Genomic DNA, 23019 nt, shown 5'->3' with positions numbered 1-23019 from the left:
TACAAAAATACAAAAATTAGCCGGGCATGATGGCGGGTGCCTGCAATCCCAGCTACTCGGGAGGCTGAGGCGGGAGAATCGCTTAACCCTGGGAAGCAGAGGTTGCAGTAAGCCTAGATTGCGCCACTGCACTCCAGCCTGGGCGACAGAGCAAGACTCTGTCTCAATTAAAAAAAAAAAAAAAGTATACATAAATGCCTAACAGAGGATGTAATAGGACACACCCAATAAATGGTCATTGTTGTTTCCTCCAGCAGCACCATAAGAAGGAATACAAACAATCTTTCTTCTGCAGTCTTGGAGCAAACAGGTGCTGATAAAATCAACATTAGATCAAGCCTCACCCCCAAAGTTGAACTGAGCCTGAACCTTTCTGAAGAATGAAGAATGTTTAGCAAACATCCCCCTCCAGTGTGCCTAATCTTCATGTATCTTTGTACTTCCTCTGCCAGATGGGCCTGGACCACCAGAAACGTCCTAAGGATGTTTATCTCCCTGAAAACTTCGATGGTCCAAAAGTATTTCCGAAGAAAGACAGTCCCCAGTGTTTTTCTGACCTCTTCACAGAGCCAGAGCCAGGGCATTTGGATGAAGTGGGGAAAATTCCTGCGTCCGAACTGAATATCAGCGTCCTGCAACGTCTTGTTGCCAAGAATGGGTCATGTATGTCCTTCTCCTCCTCAAAACTATAAACCTCTCCAGAACCTCCTGAAGAATTAAGGACAGAGAGTTCTGGGCCCTCGGTGACAAGCCCACCACCCTGCTCCCCTGCTCCAATGCTATTCTGTGGCCAATCAGACGTCCCAAAGTTCCCCAAACTCCAGGGTCACCTGCCCTCTGCCTCCTTATCATGCTCACTGTTCCCTCTACGAGAACATGATCTTCCCATCTACCGCTCCCCTAACCCAACCTTCAAAATCCCACTCATTTTCAAGTCCCACCCCAAAGCCTTTCCTACCCTTTCAACCAACTATGGTCTTGACTACCTTTAGTCTCCTTATGGCATATATATTTTGCCTTATGCTATGTTAACTTGAATGATGATCTTCATAATTTATTTAAAGAACATTTATCAAGAACCTACTATGTATCTGTACTAGGCACTGGTGAGGAGATGCATGAGATAAAACGAACCCAGCCAATCTGGGGCTCTTAGCAGCCCAGGTGCAATGTATTTCAACTGATGATTTTCCAGCATTTTAAAATTCATTTGCTTGTCCTACCTAGCTCATGCATTAGATAATTCAGTCACTAACCTGCTCTGAGTTTTGGTGTCCCTCGATGACAAAATGAGAGCTTCAGGCTACATGGTCACTGAAGATCTCTTCCCACACAGCAGTGAATCTCTCATGTTCTGTTGTTGCCTTGTCGGCACTTCGTCGCTTTGCTCCTGTTTTTATCATCCAGCAATACAAGGTGTCCCTCTGAGCTTCAGAAAACTGGGAGCAGAAGTTTGGAATTAATACATAATAGCATATCTATGTCTGCTGAACATACACAGTGTGGTGGTCAAGTTGGTGAAAAGCCATAACCTCTTATCTGGACCACAATCTCTTCATCTGCAAAATGGGACAGTGGGAGTAAAGGTCACTAAGGCCCCTTCCAACTCTGATACTCTGTGATTCATAATCATCCCTTCTTTTGCTCCCACAAGAGCACATCATGTTCTGCAAGGAGATGGCTGCCAAACTACCTGGAAGAGGGAAGCAAACACTCATCCACCCCGAGCCTCACCCCAGGGAGACCAGCTGAGTTTGAAGAAAAGGCTGCAGTGGAGTCCAGAAGGCTTGGGTTTTAGCTGCTGGCCCCCATTCTCTGCATAAATTTGCTGTGGGAACCATTTGAACAACTTTAATCTCTGGAAAGAGCAACAGCCAACATTACTTGATTAAGTAACTCGCCCTCCTTAACTCATCTCCCAGCTCCCTTTTCCCAGGTTTGGTGCCTCCTGGGTCCTGACCACAGTCCCGTGGGTAGAATGAACCACTGTCTGCAGCACCATGTTGAAGACTCCAGCTTCAATCAAAGAAGTTGTTGGCCAGCTACCTGTCACTCAAATAACTTGATGGAAGATGAAAAATTTAGTCAACTAACACTGTTCCAAGCAGAGAAGAAGCTTTTTAAATGGATCTCCTTTTAGCCTACTATATTCTGTCTTTGTCCATTCTTGCAGCTGTAACAAAATACCTTAGACTGGGTGATTTATAAATAATAGAAATTTATTTCCCACAGTCTGAAGGCTGGGAAGCTCAAGACCATGGTGCCAGCAGATTTGGTGTTTGGTGAGATACTGTTCTCTGCTTCCAGGGTGGCTCCTGGTTGCTGTGTCTTCACATGGCAGAGGGACAAAAGGGGTGGTCTCTCTCCCTCAAGCTCTTTTATAAGGGTTCTAATCCCATCTGTGAGCACTCTGCCAAAGGTGCCACTTTTTAATACTATCTTAATTTGGGGGGCTAAGTTCTAACACATAAATTTTGGAGGGACATATACATTCAAACCATAGTATTTTTCATCTCCCTGTAAAATGTGCTGGCCAATGCCTCTCAGCATGAAGCCCACACCCTATGCTTTAGCTCCCACCAGCTGAGCTATATGAGCTATATGCTTACCAGGGAACAGCTGCACTTGTCCCCAAGCCTGTTTATGGCAACAGTCCTTTAATTGTAACCATGTAATTTACTTGAGTATCAAATAAACCAATGAAATACAAGTGCAAAAAGAGATCTATTGGTTATATAAAAAGAAAACTAAATTAAGGGGCAAATGAAGGTAAATTTCTAAAAATATTTGCAGTCAGTTTTGATGTTTGAAGTAAGTGGTGGTGTTTGATGAAAAATAATAAAAAACGTAGAAAGATTCTACACTCAGTCCTATAGTGTCTATATATTCTTATTTCCCTTTGAAGAAGCCAAAACAAAAAATTATAAATAAGACAGTGTATCTGTAGTTTATAAAACCCAAAAACAAAACACAAATGCCAATCAGAAGGACTCACACTGAAAGAAAAAAAGTCTTAACATCAAAACATTGACTAATCTTTTTTTTCTTTTTTTGAGATGAATTCTCACTCTGTTGTCCAGGCTGGAGTGCACTGGTGCAATCTCAGCTCACTGCAACCTCTGTCTACCAGGTTCAAGTGATTCTCCTGCCTCAGCCTCTCCAGTAGCTGGGATTAGGGGCATGCACCACTATGCCCAGCTAATTTTTTTGTATTTTTAGTATAAACGTGGTTTCACCATGTTGGCCAGGCTGGTCTCAAACTCCTGACCTCAAATGATCTGCCTGCCTTGGCCTCCCAAAGTGCTTCAATTACAGGCATGAGCCACTGTGCCCAGCCACGAACAATCTTTTAAGTTAAAATACAATATATAAGATATGTTTGAATCAGTTTTGTTACTTTTTAAGTACAAACCTAAAAATATTTTAACTGAATGTAAATGAATGACATTCTGTAGCCTGGGACCCAGATATTTTGTAGTTTTTCAACTTACGTTAAAATTTTAGGATTGTCTCCATAGTTATTATTATTATGACAAATTTCAAGCATATATGAAATAGAGAGAAAAGTAGAGTGAACCTCCATATCCCATTGTTCAAACTGTACCATCTATGCTTCATCTTTTTCCTTTGCTGATGTAGTTTAAAACAAACTTCAGACATGTCATTTTATCTCTACTTCAGGGATATCAGTAGATATCTCTTAAAATATGGAGATTTTCTTATATAATTGCAACACCATCATACCTAACATAATTAGCGACAGTTCTTTAGTATCATCTAATACTTTTGCCTTTTCTTAGATTGCCCCCAAAATGTCTTTTCACTGTCAGTTTGCTCAAATCATGATATAACTACAGTGTACACATTACATTAGTTTGTGTCTCTAATGCCTTTTTAAATTTAGAACAGTACCCCCTTTTTATGCTATTAATTTATTGAAAAATCCCTTTTGTAAATAGATACGTGAAAATCTCAAAGAGTTCAGAGAATTTCAAAGAATAGTAGTTGACAAGGTTTTATTGGTGAGAAATCTCAAAAAATGCCAAAACAGACCCCAGATTTCTCAGGGTGCTCAGGGAGCTAATGTCATGGCCCAGGGAAGAGTTTCCACCTCTTTCAGACTGACAAAATGAGCAAAGAACTGGAGACTGGGTTGAAAGATGAAAGGTTTAAAGTTCTGAAAAACAAAGATTCAAGCCGTCAAGAAAATGCAAATCAAAAACACAATGAGATACCACATCACACCCACTAGGATGACTATAATCAGAAAAAGATGATAAACAAGTGTTATTGAGGCTGTGAAGAAATTGGAACCCCCATACGTTGCTACTGGGAACATATTTTGAAAAACAGGTTGACGGTTCCTCAGAAATTAAACAGGGTGAGCAATGATCCTGAAATTCCACTCCTAGATATACACTCAAGAGAGATGAAAACATATGTCCACACAAAAACTTGTATGTGAATGTTCATAAAAAATTATTCATAATAGCCAAAAAGTCAACACAATCCAAATGTCCATGATGAATGGATAAATTGACTGATAGAACCACACACTGGAATATTATTCAGTCATAAAAAGGAATGAAGAACTGCTATGTGCTACAACATGGGTAAAGCTTGAAGATATTAGGCTAAGTAAAAGAAGCCAGCCTTCTAAAGGACACATGTTGTACGATTCCATTTATGTGAAATACTCATAATTGATAACTGCAGAGACAGAAAGTAGATTAGTGATTGCCTAGGGCTTGGGAATTGGGAGGATTGGGGGAAGGATGACTAAGGAAATTCTTTTTGGAGTGATGAAAATGTTTGGAATTAGTAGTGGTAGTTGCACAATTCTGTGAATATACTAAAAGTCATTGAATGTACACTTTAAATGGGTGTATTGCATGGTATATGAATTATATCTCAATAAAGCTGTTAAAACACACACACACACACACACACTGGGTTTAGGGGTCCTTTATTAGCCAGGCTTGAGTGTAGAGGGGCCCTGCCCAGCAGGGGTTCACCTCCGCAGAGGATAGAAGGGAGCCTGCTTGGTGGCTGTTGGAAAGAGTGACTCAACATCGCCAGTGGGGGTCACCAAGGGAGAGCACGTGGTCACCCTCCCGGGTCCCTACACTCTTCTGAAGTGGGTTGTTCTGGGTTAGGAACAAGATGGCCTCTTGACCCTGATTTCAGTAATGCCATGAAAGGAAACCCAAGGGGAACATGAAGGAGAACTGATTCTCCTTTTCATTACTGGCTGCCTCGCTTCTTCTCAGGCCTGCACTCACCTTTATTTTCCTGCCTGCCTTCCTGGAGGGCAATGAGACGCAGGCCCAGATGCTTCATACAGGGGAGTGGGAAGAGAGGGAGGAAGAGGTTGCCCATCAACATTGCCACCATGGCAGCCTCCTGCCCCTGAGAAAGTGGAAATGCCCAGGTATGACACGAAAACAGGTTTTCCCAGGCAGCCAGGGGAAGCTAAGATCCCCTGACCCCGTGGCTTCAGGTGGAATGTGCTGTGGTGGGTGGGCTGTCAGGCAACATCCAGGCCTGAGGTCACAGAAGAGAACAGTGGGATGGTGGTGCAGAAGTTTCCTTGCCTGATTTTGAAAGTCTTATTCAGGCTGTTCAAGCTGCTGGTCTTATCAGAAATGGGTTTCTGCCTGACCCACACATTTCCAATTATCCCTCTGGCCACAGGATCCTGTGCCCATTTGGCAAAGGAATGGGTCTCAGAAGAAGCATGTGATCTCATGGAAATTATAGAGCTCAATTGGATCTACAGAAAGGGCTCCGGGCCAGCTGTTAAAATGAAAAGATTCCATTTGTGGAAGGACAGTGGTGGGTGGGCCAAATTCCCATGAGGCTTTGAAGATGCTCCTGGGCATCAGCCGGCCTTCCAGCCCCCTCCCTCCTCACTCCCACTGCTTCCAACTGCTGGTCCCACTCAGAGGAAAAGTGGCCACAGGCCACAGCCCTTCCTGGTAGCTCCAAGGGAATAGGTAAATAAACAGAAATAAGACAAACATAAATAAGAGTGTAACTTACAAAGCATGTGCTCCCAGGGAGAAGAATCCAGACAAAACACAAAAAGTTGTCTAGAAGCTCCAGCCTAGATGCTAAAGAAGAGCTGTTTTCAACCCTGTAGAAACTGATACTCCACCACCTTGTTCTTTCTGCATCCAGTCCTGTGACCCCAGGAACCATCCTCTTTCCCTAGGACTATGAGCCAGCATCTCTCCTCTGTCCCCTCCAACCTGCCCTCTTCCCGCTCCACCCAGCACACCTGCAGGCAGGAGTGAGAATCATTGCTATGTGGAGTGGGCAAGTCTCTTGACCACTGTCCTTCCCATTTACATCATGCCTGTCCTAGGGGTAATAAGAGTACTCACCTCACTGGGTGTGCTGAAGGTTAAATGAGAAAATGTATGCATCCAGCACAGAAAGCATAATATGTTTTCTTTTCTTTTCTCTCTCCTCCTCCTTTTTCATTCTTTCCACAATCTTTCCTTCCTTCCCCAAAACTTACACTTTTCCAAGCTTAAAGCTCCATCTTGGCATCAACTGTAACCTGAGTATATGCCATTCACAGCTGATTTGCAGGGTGCTGTGCCACACAGTTCTGAATCCCAGTGAGGGATCAATCCACACCCAGTCCCCAGCTCTACCAGTCTCTGGAGCACTCTGCACTGCTCTCTCCAGCCCTACCTCATGCACAGGAAAGGGGACTTGGCCAAGTTTAGCATGTCATCACTGGCAGCCACACTCTCACCTGCAGTAACTTCTGCACTGATTGACATTCACCGTGTTGAACATAGAAACAAGAGGCTCCTTGTAGCTGCTGCCTTTTGTGGGCTTTGCCATCGTCCTCCTGAGCAGGTTGGTTCCTGTGAGGGACGCAGCTCTAATGTGCTTCCTCTTTTACTTCTTTGGGCCCTAGCTGCACCAACAGTATGCGGATGTTCTGTGACTGCTACAAGGACCCATGTTAGGTGTCACTGAAGCAACCTAAGCAAGCATGAAGGGATGGGAGGTGTTTTTTGGTCAATTCTACAACCCAGTAAATAAGACTCCAGCCCTTCACTTTGGGGCCCACACATCACAGTGAAACAGCCAGGCCCATCAGTTTTCTCCAGTGGAAAGCAGTGTCCAGAGAGAGGGTGATCGTCCTCTTCAGATAACTAGAAACTGCCCAGGAAGCCTCAGCTGTGCAAGAGAACACTCATCAGCCATGTTCCATGCACTGAGGCTGCTGCCCTTCATCCTGAGGTCTCCTGACTACATGGCGATCCCTGGTGGCTGGTGCAAGATGACCCGCCCTGCCTTGGCCCCATTCCTGCAGCATGGACCTCAGTGGGCGATGGAAGTCACCCTTTTCCTGAGCTTCTAGAGTGACTTTCCCCCAAAAGTGGGCTGTGTGGAGTCTTGTGCATGTGCTGCATAGTCTTGAGAAATGCTCCACCAAAGAGAGAGAGAGAGACAGAGAGAGAGAGAAAGAGAGAGAGATTCTATGGGCAATATATTTCGAAAATATATTTATAATTAGAAAGTATGGTATAATATATTCCTCTTCAACTGCTGTTACCCCCATCTTGGAGGTTCTTAAGGTGTATGAGCTGATGAAGAGAAGGGAGAGGTCTTGCAATCAAGATGTCTGTTTAACATCATAGGGCCCAGTAGCTCCCAGATCAATGGAACACAGCTTGGGAAATGTGGCTCCAAGAGAGGTTCAGAAACCTGTTTGGACATCCAAGCCACATTTGGAGCCTCTTAAATACCACTTCCCACGCTCTGACTCACTTAGGGTCTGGAAATCTATATCCCTAAAAGCTCCCCACTCTCTCCTTTGCCCTGCATGTGGGTGGTGCTGGGAACCACTCTTCTAGGACTTGGGGGCAGGGAGGAGGTTGGGTCGAAGTCCTGGGTTGCTGCTTTCTTTAGCAGTTATCCCATTCACTTAGGGCTTTCCAGTGAAGGAGACTGCTGCCAATTAAACAGAACACCCCTCTCCTTGGTAAGGGCAGCGTTAGGAATGCCCCTTTCTGGAATCAGCCTCTGTTTTCATCCTAAGTAAATCTGAGAAGGCTCTTTGCATACATTTGGAACCTGTTCTAGGCTACAGGGAAGCAGCAGGATTAAGAAGAATGAATAAATGGGCTGGGGCTGCACATCCAGGGTGTCATCCATGGTGGTGGGTCTAAGGCCTTGCCTGGCCCCCTAGGTCCTGCTGGGTCCTACAATCCTCTTTCTGTCCTGGTGTATTAGTCTATTTTCATGCGCTAATAAAGACATACCCAAGACTGGGAAGAAAAGAGGTTTAATTGGATTTATATTTCCACATGGCTGGGCAGGCCTCAGAATCATGGTGGGAGGCAGAAGGCACTTCTTACATGGTGGCGGCAAGAGAAAAAATGAGGAAGAAGCAAAAGCAGAAACCCCTGATAAACCCATCAGATCTCATGAGACTTATTCACTATCACAAGAATAGCATGAGAAAGACTGGCCCTCATGATTCAATTGCTTCCCCTTGGGTCCCTCCCACAACAAGTGGGAATTCTGGGAGATATAATTCAAATTGAGATTTGGGTGGGGACACAGAGCCAAACCATATCACCTGGGCACAAAATTGCATTTAATTGTCTCACACACTACATTGCTTCACACCTTTGTGCTTTGCTCTTGGGATTCCCTCTGTTGACACTTGTTTACTCAATGCTTACTTTACTTGGATAAGTCTTTTACCAAAGATCGGCCCAGGTATCATTTTCTTCAGGAAATCTTCCCAAATATCAGGTTGGACCCAGTGCTCCTCCTCTGTCTTCCCAAGATGCCAGGACAAAATCCCATTTTAACACTTAGTTCATAGGTGCTGAAAGGATGGGTTCATGAGTCCATGTGTTACTAAGCAATCAATGGGCTCGGTACCCGATGCACATAGAAGGCAATACTATGGCACAAGCTTTTGAGAAAAGAAAAGTTTTATTGCTAGTCAATGGCAAGGAGGTGTTATCTGACTGGATCCTGCAATTAGGTGTTGCCAGGAGGCATGATCTGCCTAGACCCTGCCGTAGAGTGATGCCAGAGCTTGATCTGATTGGAGCCTGAATCCTGCCGTGCAGTGTCTGCTTCTTTTATCAGTCCCCCTCCTCAGTCCACTCCTCGGTTCTAGCCCTTAGGAGCCCCCTGCGATTGCACACTTGCTTAATCCGGGCATGCTCAGGTTATGTGACCTTCAACCTGGGGGTCCATGGCAATTGAAAAACAACTCACAACTTTGTTCCATAAAAGTTGAGCCAGATTGGTCTGGTGCTGTTACACATACTTTCCCTGACCCCAGCTCCACTCACTTCTACTTTTAAACTCTGTGTGTGTATAAAATACGAGGTCTCATTTGTGAAAATTCTTGCTAAAATCTTGTGTCATTTTAAAATGCAAATTGCCCACCTATCCTTAATTCCTCAGTGGCCCTGGCAGAGCTCCTCTACATTCATGATTTTCAATTTACTGTCCTCTCCTCTCCCTTGTGAAGGGTTAGAACACCTCGATTGCACCTTAAATTTTTTAAGGTCAGAGAGTGTGTTTTATACATCTTTGAGCCCCTGAAGCCTAAATATTACCAGCTCATCTGTTGATAATCTCTTGGGAGACAGGTTTCATTTATGTGATTATTATTTTTTTGGTTTCACATCCAGAAATCTAAGCTAATGATTTTTTTTTTCTTTCGCAGGCTTCCACATTAAGGACTCAGAAATTTCTAACACTTTACAAGGGGGAGGAGTGAACAGCAAATGGTTTGGAAATCACAAATTTGTAGGAGCTCAGCAAGTGCTACTTAGGTCTAAGGGACACAGGGCAGGTTTGGATTAAGAAATGACACCAGTTTGGGGCCGGGCGCGGTGGCTCACGCCTGTAATCAATCCCAGCACTTTGGGAGGCCGAGGCAGACGGATCATGAGGTCTGGAGATCAAGACCATCCTGGCTAACATGGTGAAACTCCATCTCTACTAAAAATACAAAAACAAAATTAGCCAGGCATGGTGTCAGGCACCTGTAGTCCCAGCTACTCTCAAGACTGAGGCAGGAGAATGGCGTGAACCGGGGAGGCAGAGGTTGCAGTGAGCTGAGATCGCAGCACTGCACTCCAGCCTGGGCGACAGAGAAAGACTCCATCTCAAAGAAAAAAAAAGAAAGAAAGAAAGAAAAAAAAGAAATGACACCAGTTTTGGCCAAAAAGTTCTTAAAACAAGACCTCACATTTTACAGAAATAACAATAATAACTAAAGAAAAAAAAATCCTTTCCCCTATAGATTAAATCTATTTTCTTTGCTTGTGCAATCCACTTATTTTCATGTGGAACCTGGACATCTGAACTAGAAACAACAGCACCAGTCAGGGCTCAGTGGGAGACTAGTGGTACCTGTGAGAGGGAAAACTGAGCTGAGGTCAAGAAATTGACTATCTACAAAGATGCGTGGGATTAAGAGAAATTAGTAAGGGATGATGAGGCGCCCAGGAACTAGCAACAGTCGGAAGCCATTACCTATGTTTCCTAGGTAACCCGGAAGGAGTTCCCAGAATCTGGAAAGAATGTAACAGCAGGGGAGCATTGTTCAACAGGGGCTGTGCCTTTGGTAGAAGAATGGAGCCACAGCCACCCATAGCCCACAGGAAGCTGGGGAAAGAAAGTCCCAACCTCACTCTCCTCCCACCTCCAGTCTCCTCCCTTGGCCAAACCCAACAGAGGTCAGACATCAAAGGAGCCTATTGATGCAGATCCTCAACCTTCTGGAACACAGAGGATGGTGGAGAGGGAGGAAAGGGGATCTAAAGGGACAAGTGTAGAATATCCAGTGCAGCAGCTTTTGATTAGAAAAGAAAGTCACATTTACTTAATACCCAAATCACAGCAACTCTGAGCCCCTACCTCCCACAAATTAGTCTTTTCCCCTCAAGCCCTGAAGAGGGTGTTGCACCCAACTTCCCTTACTGGTAGAACACAAGCCCCCAGACCCTCACCTGCCACTGGCTTTTGGCAGGATCTGTGACATTAAAATTACATCCGCTCTTTTCTAATCCTAGCTAATATGGGCTAAGAGAGGATAGTCTTAGGATTCTGGGAAATTCCTGTCCAGCTGATTCACAAAAGTCACAGACCAGCTGTCTTCTAAAGTAAAACTACCTCCTGGACATGACTGTAATATGCTAGATTTCTGGAGCCCTTTAGAAAAATGGGTTCCTGCCGGGCATGGTGGCTCACGCCTGTAATCCCAGCACTTTGGGAGGCTGAGGTGGGCAGATCACAAGGTCAGGAGTTTGAGACCAGCCCGGCCAATATGGTGAAACACCAACTCTACTGAAAATACAAAAATTAGCTGAGCATGGTGGCAGGCGCCTGTAATCCCAGCTAGTCGGGAGGCTGAGGCAGGAGAATCACTTGAACTCGGGAGGCAGAGGTTGCAGTGAGCCGAGATCGTGCCACTGCACTTCCAGCCTGGGCAACAGAGCAAGACTCTGTCTCAAAAAAAAAAAAAAGAAAGAAAGAAAAAGAAAAAGAAAAATGGGCTCCTTCTGGGTGCTTTTACTAAAAACTAAATTAGAAAACATGTCTTTATCTTGCAGTCAGGAGATGATGATGTATCGGATGTCTGCTCCATATGAATTAAATAAAGGAGATGTGGAAGTAAACAAAAAAATTGACTCTAAGTCATGAGAGAAACTTTTGCTTTCAAAATTTCATGACCATTTTGGACAAAAGCATGGGTTATTTCTTATGCAAAATGGCATTGTCTGTCCTTCAGTGGCACTGGTTTTGTGATTTTCTGAGCTTCAGAGCCTCATTATCCACTTACCATCTATTATTACTAATGTTGTCTTGAACTGAGACAACATGTTGTAATGAACTGGTTGTGAAATTTACTGGCAACTTCCAGGCATGCCCACCCATCCTAGAGCAGGATAAATAGGGGCCTGGAAACATTTGGTATGCTACAGATTATCATTCTTAAAGGCTTACCACAAACATTTCAAGTTTAGAGCCCAGAAACACGATTTGAAGAATTCTGGCTAAATAGGCATTGGCAACAATTCTCAGAACCACTTTGGCTGACTTGGGAGCGTGCATGACTCAACTTTCACCTCTTTTACCTCCAATCAGTTATGGTAAAATCCTGTTTAATTTGTATTCATAACCAGGATGCCTTTTAGAATGTTTCCCCTGAAGAAGGAGGAGATACGCTGGATTCTAGTGCAGATCAGAAACTTTGAGTATGAAAACACTGGGGGACTGGTATTAGGATGTTCTTGGCTACAAGTAACTAAAAATCCAATAAAAAAACCTGACATAATGGAGAAAAATTCTGATTTCACACAACAAAAAACACTACCCGGATATGATAGGCTGACTCCCAAGTTAGTGACATCATCAAAATCCCAACTTCTCTCCACTTTCTTGCTTGGCCATCCTCAGTGCAAATCTATTGGCCTGTCCTCAGGTTATTGAACTCATGGTTATAAAATGGCATTCACTATTGTATCACATGAAAACACAAAAATGTCCAAATTAAAAAGTTTCTGCATTTCTTTTTAAGAGGGATGTAATCTTTTCTTAGAATCCCCTAGGAAACTCCTGTTTGTTTTCTTTTTCTTTCTTTCTTTCTTTTTTTAATGAGATGGAGTCTCACTCTGTCACCCAGGCTGGAGTGCAGTGGTGCGATCTCAGCTCACTGCAACCTCCGCCTCTCAGGTTCAAGTGATTCTCGTGTCTCAGCCTCCTGAGTAGCTGGGACTACAGGTGCGTGCCACCACACCCAGCTAATTTTTGTATTTTTAGTAGAGATGGGGTTTTGCCATGTTGGCCAGGCTGGTCTTGATCTCCTGACCTCAGGTGGTCCACCTGCTTCAGTCTCCCAAAGTGCTCGGATTACAGGTGTGAGCCACCATGCTCAGGCGACTCCTGTTATTTCTTATTGGCCTGAATTGCGTCACTGTTCAGGCCGAACCTGTTACTAGCAATAACAACAAGGTCACTCTGATTGACATGCTCTTTGATAATCACTGACAGCCCCTTTTTAGCCCACTCTTGTCTCTTCTATCACCTGAGGGAGAACTATAAACCTTACATTGCTGTTTTAAGAGTGGGTTTGTACAATAGTTAGATACAGGTTAGTAATTTTCCAGAAACACAGGTTACTGAGACAAATGAGCAATTTCCCTAGCAAAACTGTCAGTCCCGTCAGGAGTAAAGGGAATGTTTTCTCAGTCAAGGGGCAGTCGGCTGGCTTAAGAGGCCAGCAAGCAAATTCTATGTTTAAAAGATCAACAATGGGGCTCCTGGAGTCAGAGATGAAATCTCACTATGAAACATCTTAGCTGCATCCAAGGTCACTAACAGGGGACATTATTGTTAATTGGAGGCCCATGTGATGGCATTTGTTAAATAAATGAATCTGTCTACCAGTAGCATACACCTTTTCACTGGTAGTGTAGCAGTCTTCCTGCTCCTTAGCTCAACTGGGTCCAAGTTATTGTCTCAAGACCAGGAAGAATGAGGCAAACAGATACCAGAGAGTGAGTGGAGTAGAATTCATTAAGCGAAAAAAAAAATTGTCAGGAGAGAGGGGATGTGGGGGGTCGTTTCCCTCCCCAAAGGGAGGAAAGTCCCCCGTGTGGCTGGGTCCAGGGCTTTTTATGGACTCAGAACGGGGAATGTGTGCTGATTGGTTTGTTACTATGCAAAAAAGGCTAAAGTAAAGACACCACTCAAAGGTGGGCACAACCTTTGGTGTAGAAAACCAATTAGGAAAGTGTAGGTATATGTAAAATAGGTGAAGGGTGGGGATCAGTCAGAGGAAAGTAGACCAAATAGGAAGGCAAGTTCTCAATTTTGTCAATTTAAATTAGAGGATTTAACTTGTAGCTTGGCTTTCAGGCTTTAAACCATCTTCAGCTTGGAGGTGAGATTTCACCAGGGACGCTCCCTTATCTGCCTAGGCATTTAGCTGCCTCCTGTCACTATCAGTAACATATGGCCCTTTGGGTTAAAGTCCTGCTCATGGACCTAACAGGTCCCACACTGCTACAATCATTTCTTCCCTACTCTCCCAGCTTACATCAGTCTCCCCACCTATTTTCTATCCCTAAAATCCTACAGCACGTTCAGGTTATATACTTTAATTTATTATAATAGTGATTTGTCTTAACCAGGGAGACAGTGTCATATAAGAGTTCCTGTGTTCAAATCCTTGTTCTGCGACTTACCTGCCATGGGATCTTGGGTAAGTTATTTAATGTCTGCATTCATGTGTCCTTATCTGCAAATGGTATAGTAAGGGTGTCTAGTTTATAAAAGTGTTATTATTGTTACAGCTAAAATAATTGGCATACAGCAAGTGCTCAATAACTGGCAGCTACTATTATTTTTAAAATATGTATGCCCTTTAGCCCAGAAATTCTGCTTCTAGAATAAAGAACAAGTAATCATGAATTTTTATAAAAACTATATCTTCAGCATTTTTTATAATATCAAAAACTGGATATAGTCTCAGCATACAAGAATAGACGATTGGTTAAATACATTATAATATATCCATAAAATGGAACACTATTCAGTAATTAAATGTCAATATCTCTCTATATATGACATGAATATTCAAAAAATATGGTTACGTGAGAAAAATAAAAATAGAAAACAATATGGTAGTGAAGACCATACTCCTAAAATGATGAGCCTCTCTGGAAGGGAATTATGCCAGGACACTCACCAACATGTTAATGGTGATTAGGATTCTAGGCTATGTTTTTCTTATCTATACTTTCAATTTTTCTATAATCCATTTTTTAAAATAATTTTCTGTAATTATAAGAAGTCCATGTAGAAATTCAGACTCTCAAACTGTCTTATACTATTTATGTCCTGGCCTTGGCTGACTGTCTTGCACCAAGCTCCCTACTCTGGGACCTAGAGTGAGGCTGTTCTAAGAGGGGGTACTTAGCCAAGGGCAGCCCACCTTGGGTGGGCTCAGAGACCCACGAGTTGTGAGGAGCTCTGTCCAGCAGGGAGATGGTGAGCACAAGGCTGAGCAGCTCCCTTTGGGATCTAGACAAGAGCATGAGGGATGAAGTGGACGTCCTGGTAGGTGATAAGAACAAACCAGGACTTGGGAGAAGGAAAGGAATAGAGATCCCACAAGACCGAGAAACTGTGTAAGTAAGAAAACGAAGGAGGTTTCCAACATTGTCTCAAGTTCCCAAAGGCTTGCTGGTTTCTGGGCCAATTTTAGTCCACTGGTATCCTTAAAGTCAATGCTAATTTCTGAGAGTATTTTTGAGTGAGTCTGTGTGTCTCACAATAAAAACAACAGAACCATCAACTCTCTTAGCATTTTCTTCCCAAATGGATTATGAATCTCTTTAGGGCATGCAGCATGCCTTTCACATCAAGCACATGGGGTTCAGGGCTGTGCACATGTTAGCTGACCACTTAATGCTTCATTCATTCACTCATTTATTCACTCAACAACTATCGAATGTATGTTTACGGGGTGCCAAGTGTATTTCTAAGCACTGGGGAAACAACAGTGAATAAGACAAATCAAAAAATCACTGCCTTCATGGGACAGGGAAACATGGGAAATACAATAAATAAAATATATAGTAAGTCAGGATGTGAAAAGTGCCAATGACAAAATTCAAGAAAGGGAGTACTAAGAGTGAAAAGAGGGTGGACAGGAGTTGCAATTATAAACAGCATAGTCAGAGAGGCCTCCCTAAGAAAGAAATATTTGAGCAGAGTCCTAAAGGAGTTGGGGTAGCATGCCATTCAGTTATCTGGGGAAAAAGCATTCCCAGCAGAGAGAAGAGCAAGTGTAAATGCCCCGAGGCAATGAGAGCTGGTGTGTTTGAGAAAGACAGTGACACCAATGTGGCTAGAGTAGAGTGAACAAGGAGGATAGGGAGGCCAATGGAAACGGGTCCATTGCCTATAAGCCTATAACTGATATAAGTCGTGCTGAACTTGACAAGACTGGAGGACAGGGAGGCCCAAGAAAGGCCAATGGTTGTCACAGAGAGGGACTTGTTGAGGTGAAGCCTTGACCTCTAACCACCTAACACTGGAAAGTGGAGGCTGAGTCATTGTTTGGGGTCCTATCTTTAAGGAGGAGAGAAGATCAGGGAGAGAAGAGAGGAGAGTCTGGATTGCATGTGGTCAGATCAGGGGGACATAGAAGGACTGTGGCTTTTACTCTGAGTGATGTGGGAAGACACAGGAAGCTTTTGAACAGAGTCGAGACACAGTGTGACTTGGGTTGTCACAGATCACCAGGCTGCTGTGTGGAGAACAGACTGCAGGAGAAAGAAACAGGCTTTTGCAGCTACCCAGGGGAGAGATGATGGTAGTTCAGATGAGGATGGTAGTAATAGAGGCTGTGGGAAGAGGCAAAGCCACATTCCAGATGTGATTTGGAGGTGTAACACCACAGCAGACACGGTATCTTGAAGTAATATGACTCAAAACAAAGCTTCTGGCTTCACTTTCCAGTTTTAGATTGGAGGGTAAGCCCATCCCTCAATACATCCCTCCCAAAACCAACCTTCCACCTTTCTGGCACAGTATGACTCATGTCGCTTTTAGACAATAGGGCATTTCCATGGGCCATTGCCTGGATGAATCTTCTTTCCTAAGCTACTCCCACATTTCCTTCTTTCTGGCTATTCATCACCAATTGTCTAAAATAATTGGATGAACCACATTGTCCTTTTTGAGATCTCCTTATCAAGTCTTTGGTGAGCTCAGACAAAATAGCCAGACTGCCCTTTAAAATTAATTCACACACATCATAGTGAGTGGTGAAAAGCTAAAAGCTTTTCCTTGAGGATCAGGAAAAGACAAGGATGCCCACTTTCACCACTTCTATCCAACATAGTGCTAGAAGTCCTAGCCAGATCAATTAGGCAAGAGAAAGAAATAGAAGGCATCTAAAGTTTAGAGAAGGAAGTCAAGTTGTCCCTGTTTGCAGATGTCATGATTGCATACACAGAAAACCCTAAAGACTCTACCAAAAAAAGAAAAAAAAAGGACTAAAAAACAAATTCAGTAAAATTGCAGCATACAAAATCTACATATAAAAATCAATAGTGTTTCTACATGCTAATAATGAACTATATGAAAAAGAAATCAGGAAAACAATTGCATTTACAATAGCTAGAAAAAATATATACCTAGGAATAAAGTCAACCAAGAAGGTGAAAGATCTCTATGCTGAAAATTGTAAAGCACTGAAGAAAGAAATTGAAAAGGACACAAATAAATGAAAAGATACTCTGTGTTCATGGATTGGAAGAATTAATATTGTTAAAATGGCCATACTGCCGAAAGCAATCTGTCAATCTGTGGATCTATTAAAACAATGGAATCCCTATGAAAATACCATGACATTCTTCACAGAAATAGAAAAAAAATCCTAAAATTCATATGGAACCACAAAAGATCCCCTAATAGCCAAAGCAATCCTAAGCAAAAAGAACAAAGCTGGAGGCATCACACTACTTGACTTCAAAATATATTACAATGCAATAGTAACCATAATAGCGTGGTACTGGCAAAAAAACAGCACATAGACAAACGGCACAGAATAAGAGCTCAGAAATAAATTCATGCACCCACAGCCAACTGATTTTCTACCAAGTTGTTAAGAACACACACTGGGGAAAAGACAGTCTTTTCAATAAATGGTGGAAAATTAGATATCCACATGTAGAAGAATGAGACTAGATCCCTATCTCTCGCCAATAAAAAAATCAACTCAAAATGGATTAAAGACTTAAATGTAAAACTTAAGATATGAAACTACTAGAAGAAAACATGGGGGATACACTTCACAACACTGTACTGGGCAAAAATTTGTTTAAATAAGACCTCAAAAGCACAAGCAACAATAGCAAAGATAGACAAACAGGATTATATCAAACTAAAAATCCTTTTGCACAGCAAAGGAAACTATTAACAGAATGAAGAGATTATCTACAGAATGTGAGAAAATATTTGCAAACTATACATCTGACAAGGGGTTAATTTCCAGAATACATAAAGAACTTAAACAGCTCAACAGAAAACAAAAACAAATGACCAGACTAAAAAAAATGGGCAAAATACCCTAATAGACATTTTTCAAAAGAAGACTACAAATGGCCAGCAGGTATATAAAAAAATACTTAACATCACTAATCATCAGGGAAATACAATCAACGCCATAATGGGATACCACCTCATTCTAGTTAGAATGGCTGTTAACAAAAAGACAAAAGAGGCCAGGCACAGTGGCTCATGCCTGTAATCCCAGCACTTTGGGAGGCCGAGGCAGGTGGATCACCTGAAGTCAGGAATTTGAGACCAGCCTGGCCAACATAGTGAAACCCTGCTGCTACTAAAAATACAAAAATTAGCCAGACGTGGTGGTGGGTGGCTCTAATCCCAGCTACTCGGGAGACTGAGGTGGGAGAATTGCTGGAACCCAGGAGGCGGAGGTTGCAGTGAGCCGAGATCGAGCCACTGCACTCCAGCTTGGGAGACAGAGCAAGACTCCAACAATAGATGAACAGATAAAGAAAATGAGGTCTATATATACAATGGAATACTATTCAGCCATAAAAAATAAAATCCTGTCATTTGTGACAACATGGATGAGCCTGGAGGACATCATGTCAAGTGAAATAAGCCAAACACAGAAAGACAAAAAAATAAGACAAAACACATGGTTTTACACATAGGTGCAACTTTTAAAAAGTTGATATAATAGAAGCAGAGAGTAGAATAGTGGTTACCAGAGACTGGGGAAGGAAAGAGAAGGTTAGAGAAAATTTGGTTTGTGGGTACAAAGTTACTGTTAGATAGGAGGATTCGGTTCTGATGTTCTGTTGCACAGTAGGGTGACTATGATTAACAGTAAAGTACTGTAAATTATGAAATAGCTAGAAGAGAGGCTTTTTTTTTTTTTGACAGAGTATTATTCTGTCACCCAGGCTAGACTGTGGTGGCATGATCTTGGCTCACTACAAACTCTGCCTCCCAAGTTCAAGCGATTCTCATGCCTCAGCCTCCCAAGTAGCTGGGACTGCAGGCATTTGCGAACACACCAGCTAATTTTTGTATTTTTAGTAGAGATGAGGCTTTGCCATGTTGGCCAGGCTGGTCTCAAACTCCTGGCCTCAAATGATCCACTGCCTCGGCCTTCCAAAGTGCTGGGATTACAGGCGTGAGCCACTGCAACCGGCCGAGAGGCTTTTGAAGGTTCTCACCAAAAATAGACAATAAACGCATGAGATGATGAATGCACTAACTACCCCACTTGGATCATTATGAAACATATATATATGTGTGTGTGTGATATATATATATGTGATATATATAAATATATATGTGTGATATATATAAATAAATATATATTTTTTGAAAAATCAAATTGTAGAATGAGGTGGTATCCCATTATGGTGTTGATTATATTTCCCTGATGGTTAGTGAGGTTGAGTATTTTTTTGACTATTGTGTGAGGTATTGCTCCTCACACAAGGGCATTAGCTGTAGGGGTCTGCCCGCAGACCCTGACCCAAACGACAGATGAATAAAACGTACACTGACACACAGATATTCTGCTTTGCCAGTCCAGCTGAGTGTCCGACCGCTTGCACACCAAGAGAGGTTTGTCACTGTGGCTGGCCCTGAGCAGCTTGCACTCCAGGCATTTATTTATTATACAATTAATAATAGAAGCTTTGAGTAAACACACTTGTGGATAATTAACATGTTTAAGAGAGTAGTTCTACGAATGATTAAAGCTCAGGTACCATGGTCTAAAGTAAATACCATTAGGGGGCAATTTCCCTGGTCGACCTCCCTCACAGAGGGCCATCTGGCTCAAAGGTTGGTTAAAGGAGGTAGGGTAAACAGACTTAACTGGGGAAGCCTCTATTGTTACTAGTATTTACCCTATGACTTAATGCTCCAAGGTAACAGACTGCCTTCAGCCTGTTCAATTATTACAAGCTATGTAACCTTTCAGCCTTCCAAAAGATTTGTGACTATTTCCTATGACTTTCCCTAATATTTACCTTTAATATTTCTGCCATCATCCTGAGTGAATCCCAACACCCCATTAATATGTACAATGACAATGTGTCAATAAATAAATCATCTACACATTTTCTTTGACGATAAAAAACAGTTTCTCCATAGCCTTGGGAAGGAGCAGAGAAGGGAGGGAAGAAAAACAGTAAGGAATGCTCAAGTCCAGGGCTCCTGGTGTAAAGCTGTCCCTAAGTTAAAAGTTGGGAAGAACCTCAAAGAGTAATTAAGGTATCTTTCTATGTCATGAGTCACCACTGAGAAACATCAAGTGGTGCCTTGAGACCTCCAAGACTTAACATGCTTCCATATATAGCTAATAAATTACTAGGAAGAGACTTAGCCCCTTGATAAATGTCTTACTGAGACTGGACAACATAATTTCTGTGAAATCAATAACCAGCCCTTCTTCCTCACCAATACCCTTCCTAGCTAAACATTGTTCATTAAAAGAGATGAAGCAGCTTTGAAACATACATTATCCCCCATCTTTTTAGCTATTGCTGAGAAATTTTGAGTATGAATTAATAACAGGGAAAAAATTGTACTTAAAAGCATGCCATAAATGGGGCTGTTGAATTTTTGAGTCAACCAGAACCAGAACTAATGTCTGCCAATATGCATAATTTAATTGCTCAAGGTCACTTTCAAGAAGCTGTGCTAAATGCTGACAGACTTTGTTGGAATTATCAGAATTTTTTCAGGCTCAGTCATCTTGGCCTACCTCAGGGAGAAGTCAGATAAAATGTCAGAGGTCTGACTACCCAAACTCCAAGTCACATATTTTCTTCCTTGCCTGTGCTCACTAGCTTCTTCTAAAGTCCATTGGTTTTAGAGTCAAATGATCTGCTTTTGAAATCTAACTTCACCACTTACTAGAGGCTTAAAATCATTTAACAAATATTTATTGAATACCTACTGTATTACAGGCACTGTAAACATTGATGAGCACACAGCTCTTTGAGCCTTGGTTTCTTCACATATAGATGGCACTAATAACACTTCCCTTGACAGTAAACTCAGTAGGGGGTAGGATTAGTGATAGGATTAAGTGACATGGTGGGGCACAGTGGCTCACACCTGTAATCCCAGCACTTTTGAGAGTCTGAGGCAGGCAGATCACTTGAGGTCAGAAGTTCAATACCAGCCTGGGCAATATAGCGAGACCCCATCTCTCTCTCAAAAAAAAAAAAAAAAAAATTAGCCAGGTGTGATAATGCACACCTGTAGTCACAGCTACTCAGGAGGCTGAGGCAGGGCAATCCCTTGAGCCCAAGAGTTCAAGGCTGCAACAAGCTAGGATCATGCTACTGCACTCCAGGCTGGGCAAGAGTGAGACCCAGTTTCAAAAAATAAATAAATAAATAAAAAGGATTAAGTGAGATGTTTGCTGAACAGCCAGCACATAGTAGGTACACAGTAAGTGGTAGCCATTATTGTAAGAAAATATTCAGATTGTAAAAACGGGTAAGAAACATTTCCTCAGCATACCACCCCTTGAACTAGCAGGTAAGAAACTTGATCCTCTTTGAGAAAGTAATCACAATTGGCCCCAGAACATTACACTCTTTTGAAATGGCCTCTTACTGCTCCATGCCTATGATTCCATGATGGTTAACTTATACATCAACTTGACTGGACCATGGGGTGCCCAGATATTTGGACAAACATCATTCGGGTATTTCTGCGAGGGTGATTTGGATGAGATAAGCATTTAAATTGGTAGACTATGTAAAGCAGATTGCCCTCTCTAACGTGGATGGGCCTCATCCAATCAGCCGAAGGACCAAATAGAACAAAAGGCTAATCCTTCTCTGAGTAGAGGGAAATTCTTTCTGCCTAATTGCCTTTGAACTGGAACATCAGCTTTTTTCCTGCCTTCAGTCTTGAACTGAAACATCAGCTCTTCCTTGGTCTCAAGCCTGTTGGCTTTCAGATATGAACAAACACTGTCAGCTTTCCTGCTTCTCAGGCCTTTGAACACAGACTGGAACTAAACCATAGTCTTTCCTGGGTCTCTAGCTTGCAGACTCACCCTGCAGATCTTGGGACTTGCCAATCTCCATAGTTGCATAAGCCAGTTTCATCCTATTCCTTCTAGTTCTCTGGAGAACCCTAACACATTTCCAACCTCTTTTTCCACGCCCCATAATTTACTCTGTACTCTAGCTGGGCTGGACCCAGAATGCTGCTTGGACTGCCATGCTCTTATGTGTCTTCCTGCCTTTGCACAAACGTTTCCTCTGCCCCCAAAGCCTTCCTCTACCCTAATCTTCAGGGTCAACTCCTGCTCACCTGTTAGAACTCAATTTTTGTATCACTTAACTCAGGATCTTATCCTTTTGAGTTTGGGCCTTCTCTCATGTTAGCCAATGCTTACATCATTTTCATATACTCTTTTGAAATCACCTCTTACTGGTCCTGAAAAGAATGACCATGATTAACTTTTACAAATGAAGGTTTATAAGCCCCAACCAAAAAAAAAAAAAAGGAAAGGAACGTCAGATCCACCATTGAACATGAGATTTCTTCCAGATTACGTGCTTATTACTGTGGCCAGCTTGCCTTTAAAAGCTCTTTCACAATTAGAGATGAAAACTCCATCCTTCTGCAGAGGCAGCCCTAGCTGTAGAGGGCTGGAGATATGGCCCAGGCAAAGGATATCAAAGGTATGTGTCAATCAAACCTCCCACAGGCCAGTGCTCTTCATCATGAAATGCAAAGGGAGATGTTGGCAGACCCAGGTTATGTGGGATCCTCTGAGCTGAGATTCAGAGGGCAGTTGCAGCTCCTTCTTACCTCAGAAGCACTGCAAATGGCATCACAGACAAGGGAGAATTTCCTATTGGTTCCTAGGATGGTTCAGGGAATATGAGAAACCAAAAAGAAAAAAGATAACAGAAGATG

General features: G+C 42.6%; 1 long non-coding RNA gene across 1 annotated transcript in view; it reads right to left on the bottom strand.

Annotated features, from left to right (window-relative positions):
- Positions 1 to 23019, bottom strand: part of LOC129049988 (uncharacterized) — a 34929-nt gene that overhangs the window by 3468 nt on the left and 8442 nt on the right. Inside the window, exon 3 of the long non-coding RNA XR_008513459.2 lies at positions 1257 to 1439. This is a non-coding gene — a long non-coding RNA (uncharacterized LOC129049988). The remainder of the gene's footprint in view (positions 1 to 1256; positions 1440 to 23019) is intronic.

Source organism: Pongo abelii, chromosome 1 (assembly GCF_028885655.2).
Source record: "Pongo abelii isolate AG06213 chromosome 1, NHGRI_mPonAbe1-v2.0_pri, whole genome shotgun sequence".
NCBI classification, from domain to species: domain Eukaryota; kingdom Metazoa; phylum Chordata; class Mammalia; order Primates; family Hominidae; genus Pongo; species Pongo abelii.
Note: the sequence above shows the minus strand (reverse complement) of the source record. Positions and strands in the feature narration are given on the sequence as shown.